This window comes from Chiroxiphia lanceolata, chromosome 14 (genome assembly GCF_009829145.1).
Source record: "Chiroxiphia lanceolata isolate bChiLan1 chromosome 14, bChiLan1.pri, whole genome shotgun sequence".
NCBI lineage: Eukaryota > Metazoa > Chordata > Aves > Passeriformes > Pipridae > Chiroxiphia > Chiroxiphia lanceolata.
In genome coordinates this window covers 4067542-4083193 of record NC_045650.1, presented here as the reverse complement: position 1 = coordinate 4083193, position 15652 = coordinate 4067542, and the positions used below count along the sequence as shown (strand labels likewise).

The 15652-nt window shown below is 43.0% G+C and overlaps 1 long non-coding RNA gene across 3 annotated transcripts in view; it reads left to right on the top strand.

The window, feature by feature from the left end:
* LOC116793920 overlaps window positions 1–15652 on the top strand; it is an 86581-nt gene that overhangs the window by 13157 nt on the left and 57772 nt on the right. For all 3 annotated transcript variants that reach the window (XR_004359638.1, XR_004359636.1, XR_004359637.1), the window contains exon 2: window positions 11737–11864. This is a non-coding gene — a long non-coding RNA (uncharacterized LOC116793920). The remainder of the gene's footprint in view (window positions 1–11736; window positions 11865–15652) is intronic.

Sequence of the window (15652 nt, the reverse complement as noted above, 5' to 3'; positions counted from 1 at the left end):
AATAAACAGAAAGCTGATAACGACAGTTCTCAAAGACCACACAGAGGCCGGGCCTGAGCCGAGGGCTCGCCGTGGATCCGCCGGTGCCTCCGATAATGGCACCAGGGCTCGGCTCCTGATAGGAAAATGAGCCCCTGCTTTATGCACCTCTTAATACCCCAGCCCTGGGCAGGGCTGACTTCAGCCAGCAACCTGCCTTTTTAACTCCTGTCTACAACAACTAAAGTTCAGGACCGATCTGGCTCACGCCGTTCTTATTTAATATTTGTGTCATGTTACACGGACTTTTCGTGTCTTATTTTAATATAGCTCTACTTTTCTCGGTGCACCTTCCACATGTAAATTAGCAAGAGTCGAACAGTGGGCAAAGTCATATTTCCAGGGATGAGTCCAGAAAGTTCACCATTTAAATATATTTTCTTTGAGGCTGTGGCAGTTTAGGGTTCAGTCGTCTCCTATGCAGTAATTCCTTTTAAGAACAGTAAAAAGCATTTTAGACAGAGTTATTGCTTGTTTGTTTGGTTTTATTTATCTTTGCCTTTTGTGCTTATTTAAATGCTGCTGTTTTCCCAAAGTTGAGGTAGGGAAATATATACTAGTAACAGTGAATAAACAAACATTCATTGGGTATTTTAGAGCTTGTCAAGATAAGAGTGTTTCAACCTCTGATATTCATCAATGTAGAATTTAGAGTTTTGATGATAATTAGGATTTGTGGCGTGTCAGTAAACCTCTGCCAGCTGCATTTCTGGAAAAAGTAATCACAATATTAAGAATTAGGACTGATGGGGTGGTGTTAAGTAAGAGATGTGTTGCATAACTTTTCACTGCTTAAGTACACGGTATGGAATGATTTAAGTAATGAGTTAAAAAAAGGAGGACAAGTTAAAAAGATGCGTGAAAAATGGATTTTATTATTGAAAGATACCTTGAAAGCAAAGGCTAATTTCACTCTCAGCATCCAAAATCTGAAATAACAGGCTCTTGACGCAGAGGGGACTGTGCAACTATGTTAAAAGGATGATCCTAAAGGTCTTTTCCAGCCTAAGCCATTCTGTGATTCTCTGAGGCAAGTGCTGCACTTGACAGGTATGGCTGTACCTGAACAGCACGAGGCACCTTTGATCACTTTTAATAGTGCAGATGTTTCTCTGAAGATGAAAACTCAGCACCTGATATACCCAAACTCCGTGAGCCTTAAATGCCGTGCCTCCTCCCCCTAAGGAAACTCTGCTGAGCTGGAGATGAGCAGCGATGCTGAAGCTGTGGATGGGTCGTGCCCAGGGAGGGCAGGAGCAGGTGGGTGATCCAGGTCCGTCCCCTCCATCCCTGCTCCCAGGGAGATGGCAGGATGCCAGCGGCGGCGTAGTTACGGGCTTGGAATGCTGTGCCCTTGGCGTTTGTGGTACAGAGCGTTTATGTACAAAAAAAAGTTCTGTCTCACGTGCTTTTCCAGCACAGCTGATGCCAAAACTATCCCTGACTCTGATAAGGGCAGCAGCAGGTTTGTTATCTAAGAGCTTAACAAGCTGAGAGGTGGGACCGTCATCCTGCTGGAGAGGGGAGTTCGCACCCCACCTCCCCGCTGAAAAACAAACCCTCTTGCTTTCAGTATCGACTTGAAATTAGTTTGTACACCACGAATTAATCAATTACAGCCGCTGTGTTTTGGAGATGAAATTCAGGACGAGCAGGGCAATTTGTATTTGTCACACCTAAAGGACTCTGTTGTGCCGAACCGCGAGGGATTTGAAAACAACTGGTTTTAATGCTCTCGAGCTCCTCTTTGCAGAGCCTGATGCAGGAGCAATTGACTTGCTGTGCCTCTTAGTTCTGCAAAGGAACAAACCAAATACTCCCCTCCACTTTTTTTTATATCCAAATCACTCATTGCATTTCAGTGTACAAGCTATTAGTTGGTTTTTGGTTTTTTTTTTGAATTTGGATCAAATCAGGCGTTTTTCCCCCAGCAAATAGTTCTCTAGTGTGCTTTATACGTTTGATTCAAAGGCCTGTGTATTATTTGATGTTCTTAGGAGATAAACAATAAACTTTTGAATATGTTTTTTCCATTTGAATACAAGCCTAGGGATGCTTCACCCTGCATCCTAAAGCCTGATTTCCCCTGGGACTCATTATCATGCAGCTCACATGTTCAGTCACCTACACTGTTGAACTTACTATCAAATAACCTTCGAAATGTTACTAGTTATTACGTGTCAGAGGGCAGATTTATGATAAACTAACTTTGAAACAAAATAATGAATTCTCAGCGTTCTGTTTCCAGCAGCATTTCTGGCAATTTTGCTGGGTTTAAATCTTAAACCAGTAAGTTGCCTTTTTCTCTTATTCTGTCATATAAAACAGCTCCCTCCCCTCATGAAATTTCTGCCTCTTTAAATATGGTTTACGATGATTTCGGCACTGCCTATAAAGAATAAAAATGAGAATATTTGTCTGGGAGCTCCCCAACTGCCCACTGGAGTTCATTTGTGATTAAACTTTCAGAGCTTTCTAACTTGGTGAAAGTTAAATTAACTTAACCCTTAGCACAGTCCCCCTGTGTCCAAAATCCAACTGGGCAATAGATGTTTGCAGACAGAAATATTTGCTCCTTGTGCCTTTTACTGCCAGTATTTTAAGGGTTTTGAGTGATGTTCTTGCATTAGAGCGACAAAAATCAACAGTACTCTCTTCTCAGAGAGCAGAAATGTGGTTTAGGGCAGAGCAGAGGGGTTTTCCAAGAGGATATCCCGAATTTCAGCCCCCAAAGTCCATATTTAGGGATCCAAATAATTGGCCAGTTTTCAAGAAGGCTCAACATGACTTGGGGGGTTCTGTAGGCATTTGGCCTCTTTTAAATGGCAGCCAGAGCCACCAGAACTGCTAATGAGATTGTCTCAGAGGGATGAAATTCAGGTAGATAGATGCTAAACACTAATTTTGGAGGTGATTAGAGTAGAAAACATCTACAGATGGAATTTCAAAGCACACTATGTCAAAACTAAAGTCTGGCTAATTTGGAGAAAAATCGGTGTAGCTGCTCTTGGTGTCAATGGAGTTTTTTTGGTTGTATCTCAGATGAGGATCAGGCAGATTAATGTCTGCAGGGTTTTCATCTCCTACCAGACAAAGTCTGGGCTTTGAGATATTGCTGATCTGTGTGGAAAGTGCTTGACCCAGGGTAGGTCTGTGAAGCTGGGGATAGAACCACCATCTTCAGGGCTCTCTCTCATCTCCTGTGCTCCCCTCGCCGTGATTATGGTTCTCCAAGGGCGTTTTGGGCGAAAGTTCCATATCAGGTTATCTATTAATATTTATGCAGCAACTCAGGAGGTAATGCATTGTTAAAATACAAGTTGGAAATGTACCAAATTTAATCACTTTTAGCACCAGAAATTATCTGTTTCTACATCAGATAGAAGGGGAGGGGGGGGTCTCATTACAATATTCTATTTTTTTAACCAAGTTATTTGCCAGTTCTAACATGCCTTGAATTAAAGGGTAATAAATGATCTTGTGTAGTTGAACTTTTTCAAAGGAATGCAAGATGTCTATGTGAAATTTAATGGGAAGAGTTAAAAAATATTTAGAGCAAATACCTACTGAGTCAGTAGGTCCTCGGACCAGCGGTGCCATGTCAGTCAGTCCCTGTCTTCCTGTGTAGGATGCTGCTGTACATGGAGACCAGTGGGATTTGCCCTTTGCTTCCATGCAATTCCTGCTGCCTAAATGTAGAAAGAATATTTTTATCACTGATATCACTTCATTTTTGCAGCTGTCTGCTCACATCAGGTTAGTAATATAAACTCTGTCAAAGAGCAATCTCTCCCTTCCACAGGCTGCAAAATCCACAATTATTATTTAGAGTTAACCTCCTAGGAAAGTGTTCCTTATTTAAACTGTTCAAGCCCAAAAAGAATTGTTAGTTATTGTTATCTGAGGACCTCCTGCAGCCTTCCCTTGGTCAAATAAGGCTCCTTTTGTTTTCAATGGGAGGTTTTTTTCCCCGAGACCAAGCTCTGAGCTTTCACGCGAGTAAGATAAATCCAGTGAAAGTAAAACATTAATTAAAATGTATTTAAAAAAACCCCAAAAAAACCAAAAAAAGAAAATGTTGTAGAAGAGCTTGGTGCTCAAATAGAGCACTTTTTTTTTCAGGTCACTTGGCTTTCTGATGTCATTTCTGGCAGATTCGTTAGCCCGGCTCCATCACGTTCTGCTCCGAGCGATAACGTGATGGGAGATGATCAAAGTGAGAATGCTAAAGGCTCAGGACATTTAAAAACTGTTCTATTCTGGAAATCCTTCTCAAACTATAAACAGATTACATTAAAAAATCTGTGTTACTCAACATGGTTGCTCATCATCCTTTTTTAGGCGGAACTATTGAGAAGTTTTTGGGTAAACAGCCTTGAAGTCTCTCTGACGGCAGGTTGAAAATTCCTCCAGAATTTTAGGCAAGCCAAGCCTCTCTGAAATGGAATGTAACCCATTTCTGCTGTTAGGTGTCTTGTTTTAATCTTTCTACTTGAAAGTGGTAAAGCATATGGGTCAGATCACCCACTCCTGCTAATGGACACAGTTCCATGGACTTGGGTGTCCAATTATGCCAGCTAAAGATCTGACTGTTGCTGGGTTTTATTTCCTTATTTTTCTTGTCTTCCCGATCTTTGACCCTTTATCAAAGGAATGCCATCTATAATATGATAATAATATGAAATTCTGAGCTCTCTTTCTAACATTATATCCCAAAGAATTGTCAAGATGCTCACCTTTATGGGAAAAGCAGCTGATGAGCAGTTTCAGCCTCGTGATTGTCTTTTCTTGGCACAGGGAGGAACTTTGGTGCCTCTCCCTGGCCTTGCTGTGGGATATTAACCCTCTCAACATTTCCCTGAAACAATTTCTCTGTGGGATGAGTGAGTAAACAAACTCACTGGCAAGTTGACAGAATGACAGGAGGCCATTTTTCCTAATTTTAGTACATTTTGGTGCTCAGGAAAGTGAGACATTTTTGAGTTTTGAAGGGCTACATCCCCTGGTGCTCTTGATCAGTTTGAGGATGGGGCTGGAGCTGGAGGCAGGAATATCCAGGCAGTGTGACCCCTCAGGGATGTATTGAAGCTACCCAGGGGTATAAGGAGGATTTAGATCTCCAAGCAGGATTTGACTTTGTATTTTGATTTATGGGTTGAATACAAATGTGTGTTTTAAGGAGTCGTTAGAGTTTGTGATTTGAAATATGCAGAGAGCAGGTTTGTGTAGGAAAGGTGCTGGGGGCTCCTCGCACAGGCACACTTCTTTTTAGAGCAAATGGCAGAGAACTGTCTGCAGCAAGAAAACCCTTTGCCTCAGATGCTTTACACCAAATCAGTGATGATTTGGTCAGGAGCAGGATGATCCATCACTCACTGTGATGCTGGCTGAGAAAGTAGGAAAAGAAAAAGAGATAGGGAATACCTGCGCTGTGATTCACTAAAACATTGAGTCCAGTTGTATTTTTAATCTAAATTAGTGTTGGTGCTGTTGGTAAGACCACAAAAATGCTTGAGAATGGCTGAGGCTTGTAGGTGCAAATAAAGAAAGGCATAGTGGGACAGAGTGGACTTGGCCAGAGCATGGCTAGAAACTGGGATGTACTAAATGTTGTGAGAGAAATACCAGGACAATCAATTAAAATCTGTGGTGAGAGGTTTTGGCACCTCCCAGCCTCCCCACCCTGCTGCAGGTTGTAGCTCCTCTCCTTGGGTGGCAGCAGCAGCTGCAGCTGCTGACCCTCATTTGGTGCCCTTTGGCTCTGCCTTTGCTCCAGCTCTTCTCATTCGGGTAAATGCTGCTCTTGTTTGCGAGAATGGAAATCTGGAGCAGCCCCTCTGCCCTTTCTGGGGGTGATTCTCATCTCCTCCTTCGTGCAGATGGAGCTGGGAGGTGAAGGAGGAAGGCTGCTCCTTCCCAATATCCCCACACCCTGCAAGCCCCAGGTGACTGTGCCAGCCACACCTTCAACCTCTGTGCATGTGAGAGCTGCTGTTGTTCTCTTTTCCCCTGTCATCCCCTCCCAGCTCTAACCCCAGCAGTGCAGGAACCCTGCATGCAGCCCACAGTTTCTTTCCTGCACCTCATCACTGGGAGAAAAGGCTGCCTGGCCATGACAAACTGTGGCTGGCTCTGTGATTTGTGTAAGCTCAAATTTTCCACTAATTCACTTCTATAGGCTCGGTGGCAAACACAGCCTGGGGCTGCCATAAACCACTATAAACCACGCTGCTGTGGCCACAGAGGGCAGTGCTGCCAGCTGGGGAATCGCTGGAGCGTGCCAGGGCCTGGGGAAGGAGGGGAATGGAGCTCTTGTCACAGGAGCCGTGGTGTGGGAGCAGCTCCAGCCCTTCCACGAGGTGTTTCCAGCCCTGGCAGTGCCCAGGCAGCACAGCCCGGTCGGTGCAGGGACCCGCTGGGCAGGAGCCAGCACCGTGTCCCGGCCACCACCCGGCTCTGGGTGAGTCCTGACTGCCTAAAACCAGCCACTGTTTTGGGCTGCTTGTTGGAAAACATCTTGTCTTGCTCTCTTTGCCTCTCCTGCAGCTTCCACCCACGGCAGGGCTTTGTTTTGTGCCAGGGTGCAAACCCACAGAGTTAATTTCCTGTATAACCCACCGATGGATGATTTCAGAGCATTTTCCTCTAAGAACAGCAAGAGTGGCACACGGGCTGATTCCCCAAAAGATTGCTTGTCTTGTTACAGGGGGCTGTTGACCTGCTCCTTTCATGTTGCAAGTCGGCATCTAACTGCTCTCTTAATCCAACCTACTTCCTTCTTTTTAATGAAATTGTCCCTTTAGCCCTTTTCCTGGGCTGGCTTTTCAACACTAACGTTAGAAACAGGCTGCTCAGTTCTTTCCTCTGCTAACATCTTGCCCAGAGCTAACTTGCAGCTTCACTCTGTCAGCTGTAAGATATAGATATACTGTTGTCTTAATTACTCATATTTCTCCTGCTGCTCATAATTCTGCTTGTTCCACCAAAGAGCTCTTCAGAGAGCTTTGCTGCTTCCCTTTCCCTTTCTTTGGGGGTTTAAAGGTTGTCAGATATATAAACGATCCTTGTTGCAGAGCTTTGGTGGTGACAGTGTCCTTTGTGGGGAAGATTTAGGGGGATGGGAGGACTAAATACGGATGCTTTTAGGCTACATCTCTGTGGAAGGAGAGAACACACATAGCACTACCTTGCCTAACAGAGCATCAGGGAGGGTGTTTGGCAAATCCCTTCTCTAATGAACAGCGAGGCAGCTGTTTCTTCTGCAGCTTAAAGTGTAGATGCTGATTGTCAGGAGAAGGGTTTTCTTTATCCGCCACTGATTATCCGTGGCTGTATCTGGCTGACTGCTATTCCTCTAAAAATACTGTTGAAAAGGGACTGGACACTTAAAAAAAATCACTGCTGTGCCACAGGGAAGCCTTAGTCCTTTGTGGTTTCAGCTCTCTTTTATGATTATATACCACTGTTTCTGTTATCTCTATTAATTAATCTGTCTGCCACAGCAAGAACTGCATGTTGAGTAATGTAGAGCAGCCTGACAACACGATGTCCATGGTTTTTTGGCAAAGGTTTGAACAAGTTTGGTGACCTTTGTGAGCTCTCCAGTGGGTTACACCTTTGGCCAAAGTCCTTCCCTCCTGCTACTTGGGGTCCACTCTCCGTTTTAGCAGCCCTCAGGTCTGAGGTAGTTCAGTGGCAGAATATATCTTAGTATTCAGCTGGTTGTCTCAGTTCAGCTGGCTGACAGGTTCAGGACTCAGCACTGTGAGTTTATTGTTAATTGAATAAATTAGGAGCCTGTCAAACTGCTGTGGTTGAGCCTGTTTCCATCAGAAAGCTTGTGCTGGTGGAGTGATTGGAGGTGGGACTGGACAGGAGTGGGGCTTAATCCCCCCACTCCAAGTTTTGTTGTTGTTGCTTTTTATATATATTTAAAAAATATCTGGTAAAAATGCTGTGCAAGGATATAGGAAGAAACATTTTAACAGCAGAGCAGTGAGAGGTGACGACACCAAAGGTAACACACAGGTTTAAACTGACCTAATAGCAGTAATAAGCAAATAAACAACAGGCTGCAGTTAGTTATGACCAAACTCTTCCAGTATCACAGGTGTAACTAGAGAGTCTGTTAAAGGAAGCAAATGGAACTGGATGAGGGAAATTGGTGAGAGAAATTAGAAATAAAGAGCAATTTGGTTCTGTGTGGAGGAATAGCGTGGGGAAAACAGCTCCTCGAGTCAGTGCTCTGCTCTTGAGGAGCTGAAAGGGATCAGAGGAGCTGTCTCAGATAAGTCAAGTTCCAGACAAGGTCACAGGAGTCAGGACACACGGGAGTGTCTCATTTCAGACCATCGTCTGTAGGAAACTCCGAGTCAGGGAACACCACTGGAATAACACACAGGGCAACACAGCCCCAGGACTGGACAAGGGGGCTGGGGAAGGTGGCCCTGATAAAAATCCAGGTTCCCTGGCATTTGCCACAGAGATTGTGCAGAGCCAACAGACGTGTGGTCTGTGGTGCTCGGTGTGGGCACCTGCACCTCTCCCATCTGCAGGGCGAGCTCTGCCTGGGGACAGGCTGCCCCAGCACCTCACTGCCTTTGCAGAAGAACCAGCAGGGTCCACAGGAAGGACTCTGGGGCCACCAGCTGGATCTGGTGCTGCTGTGAGGGCTGGTGGTGGCTGCAGAGTGCAGGTGGTGAGCAGGTATTTGGCTCTATTTGCTCAAGGTTTCCTCTTGGAATCCCAGCACTGTCTCCTGAGAGCAGCTCTTAGGGCATGGTGGTTGGTTAAATTGGTGGCCATGCAGCTGCTTTGGCACCCAGTCCACTCTGGCAGCTACTCCACAGCGAATAATTTCCTGCCCAGAGCCTCCTCTGCAGGGATGTTGGGCAAATGCATTGACCTTGTGCCTCAGCTCTCCAAATATAAGGATGTTTCCCTATTAGCTCCTCTCCACAAACCCAAGGGCTGTTAAAAGAAGTAGGTCTCGTGACTGTGTGGTACTTGGATGCCATGGTAATGTAATTAGCTGCACAGCAATCTTACTAAAAATGTCCTCGGTGGAGGAGAGGACGGGGTGGGGGCTCCTTTAGAGGAGGGATGTTAAAGGGGAGGAAGTTTCCAGACCTGTGGCTTCACCACAGCTTGGCTGCACAGGCCAAGTCCTTCAAGGCAGGTGTGAACCCAGAGGTCCAGAGCACAAAGTTTGCTGCATTGTCCACGTGAGAGAGAATGCAGCACAAGCCATTAGCTGTGTTAATGGATTATGTAACAGCTTCCCACCCCCAGCAAGCCTTTGGAAATTTTTATGTGGTATCTCGGGCTAAAAACCTTTTTGAGCAGAACTTGAAGTAAACTCCAGAAAAGTATTCCCATTACTTTCCCTTTTTCTCCTTTTTCTTTTTTTTTTTTTTTTTCCCCCTCTTCAATGTTATCTATGGATCCAGGAACTTCTGGGCTGCTTAATCCAAAGGAGAGGGACACGGGGCTCTGCGTGGCACTGGGAGAGCCTCGCTGCAGGAAAGCTGTGCTGCTGATTAGGTTATCTCTGTTCCTCTGCCAAACCCTCAGACTTTGGCAACCTGGGTCGCTTTTTTTCCCCCCTTTTATATCCTTTAGGTCTTTTTCCTTCCTCTCTCAGCACGACCTCTGTGGCCATTTTTGCTAAATGTGACCCTTATTAAATATGAGGACTCACATCAGCATCCACGAGGCAGATCCTCCCAAGCTGTTGAAGAATCAAAGAATTCCAGAATCCTGGAGTTGTGAGAAGCATTTGGAGTTAAACTTCAGCTCTGCTGAGCTGGAAGTTTTTGTAGAGTTGTTTCACCAAATTCTATTCTCAGCTGTATCGTCCAGTGAGGAAGAAATTAGTTTCTGTCATTTATGGTTAACTCAAAAGCACATTTATGTAAGAGCTTATAAACTGTATTTTTGAGTGAAATGAAGACTAATAATAGTAATAAAAAGTAAGGTTTCATAGTGATATTTTTAAAAAATCAGGTCAGATATTGCAGTGATGCAATGGAGGGTGAACTGGGATTTGGTGGTGACTCGATGGATTTCTTTATTTAGGTGTTGTTCTCCTTCACTTGAATTTTCTTGCACCTTAAGACAAGGCTCAAACAACCATATTCTCCATCCTGATCTCAGCTCAAGGTGTTGAGCTGAGATTGGCTTTCTCATGCAAGAAAGATTGCTCTTTGTCACCTGAGTCATGGTTTTAAGGCACGGAAACTGTTCCTCGGGAAAGCAGCATTTTAACTCCTGACATCTGGCAGCCTGAGCTTTGTGGAGCTAAAAAGAATCCCCCTTCACTGGAGTTGCTCAGAGTTTGCTCTGGGTTGCAAAAGTCTGGAAGGTCACCTTGATCACTGTGCATCAGCGTGGTCCTGACAGTGTGTTCTCCACGAGACAGCCCAGTGCTGGGATTTAATCCAAATCTGTTTAATCATATATAATCCACATAATTCACATATAGTCACCGAGGATCCAGTTTTAGAGCTGTAGTGAGGGAGGGAAATCTTGTGTTGTCACAAGTCCTGCTGACATCAGTGGGGTTTCTTATTGATGCAGGACTTAGTGCTGGCACATGCAATTCCAGCAAAATTTGGGGTTTAGCATATTTGCAATTTGCTGTATTTTTAGGAATATGTTGCTTGGAGGCGAGTAAATGAACTCTGGGCCACATCTGGCAAAATCCCTGAGCTGTGCCAAGTGGTCATTCCAGGGAAAAGATATACAATAATCTGAAATTATTTGTGATGCAATTAAATATCTTAAGGGTTTGACTCATGTTTTTGACTTTTCACTTTGGACTTTTTCACTTGATACAAATTAAAAAATCCTATGCTCCCCCCTCCCCCTGAGGCTTTCTGTGTTGGGTCAGAAACGTTTCAACAACAACAAAAAAAGTAGGATTTGTCAGCATAAATAATAACACTGTGTTATTGCAGTGTTATTTTCATCTCCAAGATACCAATATCTGATCATGCCCATTTGTAACTGTGGGCTGATGCCTTTGTAGCCCTGGAAGTAAAAAACCTGCTCAAACCACGGGTAACCAAACAGCTGAGTAATCCTGTTGAAGCCAGTCTATGCACCCATTAACTGTGCAAACTAATCCTTAAAAAAATGATGGAAAGGGCGAAAAAGAAAACACCACGTTTTCCAAGCCAATGAAACTCCAGATGTGCTTAAAGTTAAATCCTGGAATAAATAAATAGTGCATGATCTGAAAGGCTGGATTTCGCAGCCACACTTTGTTGCTTACCCAGTGAAACTGTAAAATAAGGTGAACTTTTTTCAGCTTGCAAACCTCTGGTGCATTTCTGCCTTGACTATTTTTTTTTTTCTTTGTGGCCATTTTGCAGTTTTCTGTGGATTTGTTTTGACTGTAAATAGGCACACACATTAGCTAAAGCCAGATAATTTTCTCCTGGCCAGCTTTGCCAGTAAATCACTGAGCTATGTAATTGGGTTTGTGTAAAATCATGCATTGTGAACTTGGGAATAGGTAAAACAGAAACAAGAAGTTGATTTTTGTAAATAATATAATTTTTTCACGCAAAACTTCTGTTTGAATGTTGTTTTTTTTTAGTTCCCTGTCATGATCCTTCTTTAAATGTTGAATGAAAATCAAGCTACAGGATAAATCCAAGCAAAACTGGTAATAATTTCTGGTTTGGCTTGTAGGTGGAGTTGAATACAATGTGATTAACTACAAGCAATATGTTGTGAAGATGATGGTATTCAGACACATACCCAAACAATTTGATTCAGATAAATTGGATACAAGACTTTGACCAGCATGAGAAGAACAGGTGAGAACCCTTGAGACTGAAGCAGAAATAATCAGTATTTTGATGGTCAGGAAAAATATTGCTCCAGTAACACAATGGATCCATTAGAAACTCAAAATACTAATTACAATCTGCCTAAAGACTTATTATAAATGAAGTGGAGATAGAAACATGTTTATATTATGGGGAGGCTTATTTGCAGATAAGCAGGAAACCAGTCACACATCTTCACAAACATAATTTTAGCTGTTTTAATTAGCAGGTTTGCTTTGATTTAATTTAATTCAGCGACTCCTTCTATCTTTACTGACACATGTGCAAATCAAATGTGCTGCCCTGACTCCTGACACCCCGTTTCCTTTCTCATTTCTGCTGCTGTTGTTGTTGATTCTGGTGATTTGTGGTGCAGTGAGGGCTCGGCCCTTCCCACCAGCGTGGCCAGCAGATGCAGAGTGGGGGGACAACTGCACCTTTCAGGGGGCTTTCTGCACCCCAGCACCCACTGATTCCTCAGGTGCTGGAAACCAGGCTGTCAAAGGCCAGCACAAGCCCCAGTAGCCTCCAGTTTCCAATTCTATTAAGGGTTGAAATGACAAAAAGAGGATTTTTTTGAGTAGTTGTGGTAAAAGTGAAGCGAGTTCTGTGTTTTTTCTCTATAGAACAGACCCTACAAAGAAGCCCCACGTGTGCCTTTAGCAACTTACTGCAGTGTGTGCATCAACTTGGGGTTGATAAACAAGCTTTAAAGCTGTCAGAATTCATCTATTTAATGTTTGGAGATTTGGTGGTTTTATTTAACAGGGAGAGTAGTTATTGACAGAATAAGAACACGTAGTCCAGGATCAAATCACAACATTAATATACTGACAAAAAAACCCCAATCTGTGTTGACTTTTTGTTGGTCTGAGGGCTTGGAACTGTTTTTTCTTCTTTATGTGACAAAAACAATTGGTAACACGCCAGGTGTTGTTCTCCCTTCCCTCTCCACCCCTCCCTTTGCAGTGTCTCACAGCTGTATGAGAGGTAATTAAAACAATCACTGAAATGTTTCAAAGCTGTTGTAGCCTTTAGTTGACTTTTAAAATTCCTATTTGAAGAAGAATGGTAAAATTAATTTGTATCCGGCTCAGCAAAGTGCTCTTTACTTGAGCAACGGACTTTACAACATTGCCAACAAAAAGGATGAAATTAATATTATTCTTGCCTTTATCTGGGGTTATTCTGTTAACTGTTTTATACTAGAAATTAATTTCAGTATCGTACAGATGCCTACAAGTCATGAATGCAGCAGTTCTAGCATTCAGTCACACAGCTCTCCTAGTTCATCATCGTGGGTAAAAATAAGAATTCAACGGGAATAAACATCCCGGGACAATTAAATGATTCTGCCTCTAGATAATGGAAGGACAAAGTTTATATTCTTGGACTGTAAAATATGTAAGAGTGAAAAGTGCTGTTAAAGAAGTATTATGTGGTTGTTTTGAAAAGAATGGCAATTTTACAAGTTTGTCTTTCTACTGAGTAAAAAATCCTTTGGAGCCTGGGCAGCAGACTTTGGGATTGGCATATTTTTGATGTGGAAATGCTCTGCTGTTTTTCTCCTCTATTTTTTGTGTTTCAGTTCCCTCCTTCAGCAGGGCTTTGGAAACCTTGTAATTCATCCCTTGCCCAATGCTTGGTCTATGGGACAGGATTTTATCCTTAAAATAAGCTTCCTTGTAACATATTCTATTTGATGCTTAAAACCCCTTAATCTTTACAAAAGAGTGTGTTATGTCAGTGCAAAGGTGATCCTTCTCTCCCTTTTTGCCCTTCTCTCCTTTTCTGATTTGTCCCTCTTTGGGGGTTGGCACCTCCCTGGCATGGGCAGAGTGGGGGCAACAAAGGAAAAGTTGAGGAATTTTCAGGATGAATGGAATTGGTTCAGGCTTTGAAATGACTAATTAAAAAAAAAAACACAACGAAAAAGCCTTGTAGGGTGGAAGGTTTTGCATACCCCTCGTTGGTGTGTGGGGAATCCTTGCCTTGGTATATAAGTCAATATGTGGATAAAGAAAGCTTTTAAATTTTTCCTGGTGAAAATCAGAGAGATACCAGTGAACAGGGTGCAAACCAAAAATATCAATACCAGTAAACACAGATAAGGACTTTTCTCCATCAAATTTAAAATATATGGCTGTTTTGCAAGTATTTCCTATTGATAAATGACAGCATAACCTCTTCCTCTTTTTTTTTTGCTCCTTTGTGAACATTTCTAACTCCTTTGTGAATGTTTCTAAACCCTCTCTGGATGTTTCTAAACCTCCTCTGGATGTTTCTAAACCCTCTGTGGATGTTTCCAACCCCACACAAGTACGGCAAACAAATTTACAAACAGGGATAAAACCACGACTTAAATCCTCATCTGCGTCTTTGCCTCAACACAACTCAACCTGACAGTGGATTTTTGCCAGGTGGAACAAAGAGCAATAAATTAGTTTTGAACATTTATGATCTTGCATTATAAAGACTCCAACAGACTGTGTTCAAAATCAATTGTCAGTGTGATGGGGGATTAATAACTGTGGGACCGTAACCTTTTCCGTATCCGCAGCCCGGGGAAGGGCACGTCTCAGGATCTGCTGCCATATTTCATTATTGCCACCTCTATTTGAAAGACCTTTTTGATGCTTAAAAAAAAAAAAAAGAGAAACAGATTAGTTTTTAGTAGTGCTGGATGAATAACTCATAATTAATAATTCATTCCGTGAATTTTCGCCTTTTATTCCGTAGGAAGAATGCAAAAAAAAAAAAAAAATAGTTGTCAAAATTTTTCTGTTGACTGGTTTTGTTTTTTTTAATCGAAAGTAGGAATCAGAATTCAGGGTGTGTGATGTATTTGTGATTGATCAGTCACGTGGTATTGGTTTAATTCCCCAATTAATTGAGGACAAATACCAGAATAAATTTCATGATTAAATGTTTGAGGAGAGTGTATTTAAAAAGCCCTTGCCACACGCAAGCCGGGCTTAAAATCAGTTTTTGAAAGGCCTCTTGAAAGTAAAATCCTGAGTGCACGAAAATGGTTGGGAAGGAAATGCAAACGAGGCAGGAATGTGGCCAAGCCAAGTTCATTACAAGACACAAATGAGTTTCTGAGACTTCTACAGCATTTTCCAGCTGGAATTTTCCCTTCTTAGCTCCAGCAGCCACTTTAGGAAATAACTAGTAAATATTGGGGGTAAATATGGGAGCAAGGGAAAGGAGAGGTTTATTGAGTTTCCTGACCTCCCCAGCTACTGTGCTGTGTTTTATGATAGTGAAATGTTTTATAACATTTTATAAATGTTTTACAAATGTTTATAATGTGTTGAAGCCACCTGAAGAATTGGCATCCTTTGGCTTTCTTTGCATCCCGCCCATGCCAGGCTGCCTGGCCTAAGAGGCATCTCTGACTTCTCCCCCATTTTTTTTTTTCACATATCCACTTTATTTTTCTTCCTAAATAGAGATAAACCAGTTAAATATCTCCCGACAAAATAACATGTGTAGTCTCCAGGGCCGTGCATACCATCAAACTGTCATTTCCTTCGATTAACCTCCACCTGACCTCCCTCCCCGAGGCGCTTTCCGAGCCTTTTGTTCCCCCTTTTCAGCACTGAGCTCTGTCAGGTGAGGGCATCTGTCACTCAGGAGCTGGACACTTCGCTGGAGAACTCGGTGGAGATGCTGGCATGGAAAACTGGGCAGGATGTCCTGGATTAGACAACCCCGAGCTGGATGTGTCTAGAAGTGCAGAGGAAGCAGAGCTTGGGCGAGCACGGTTCAAA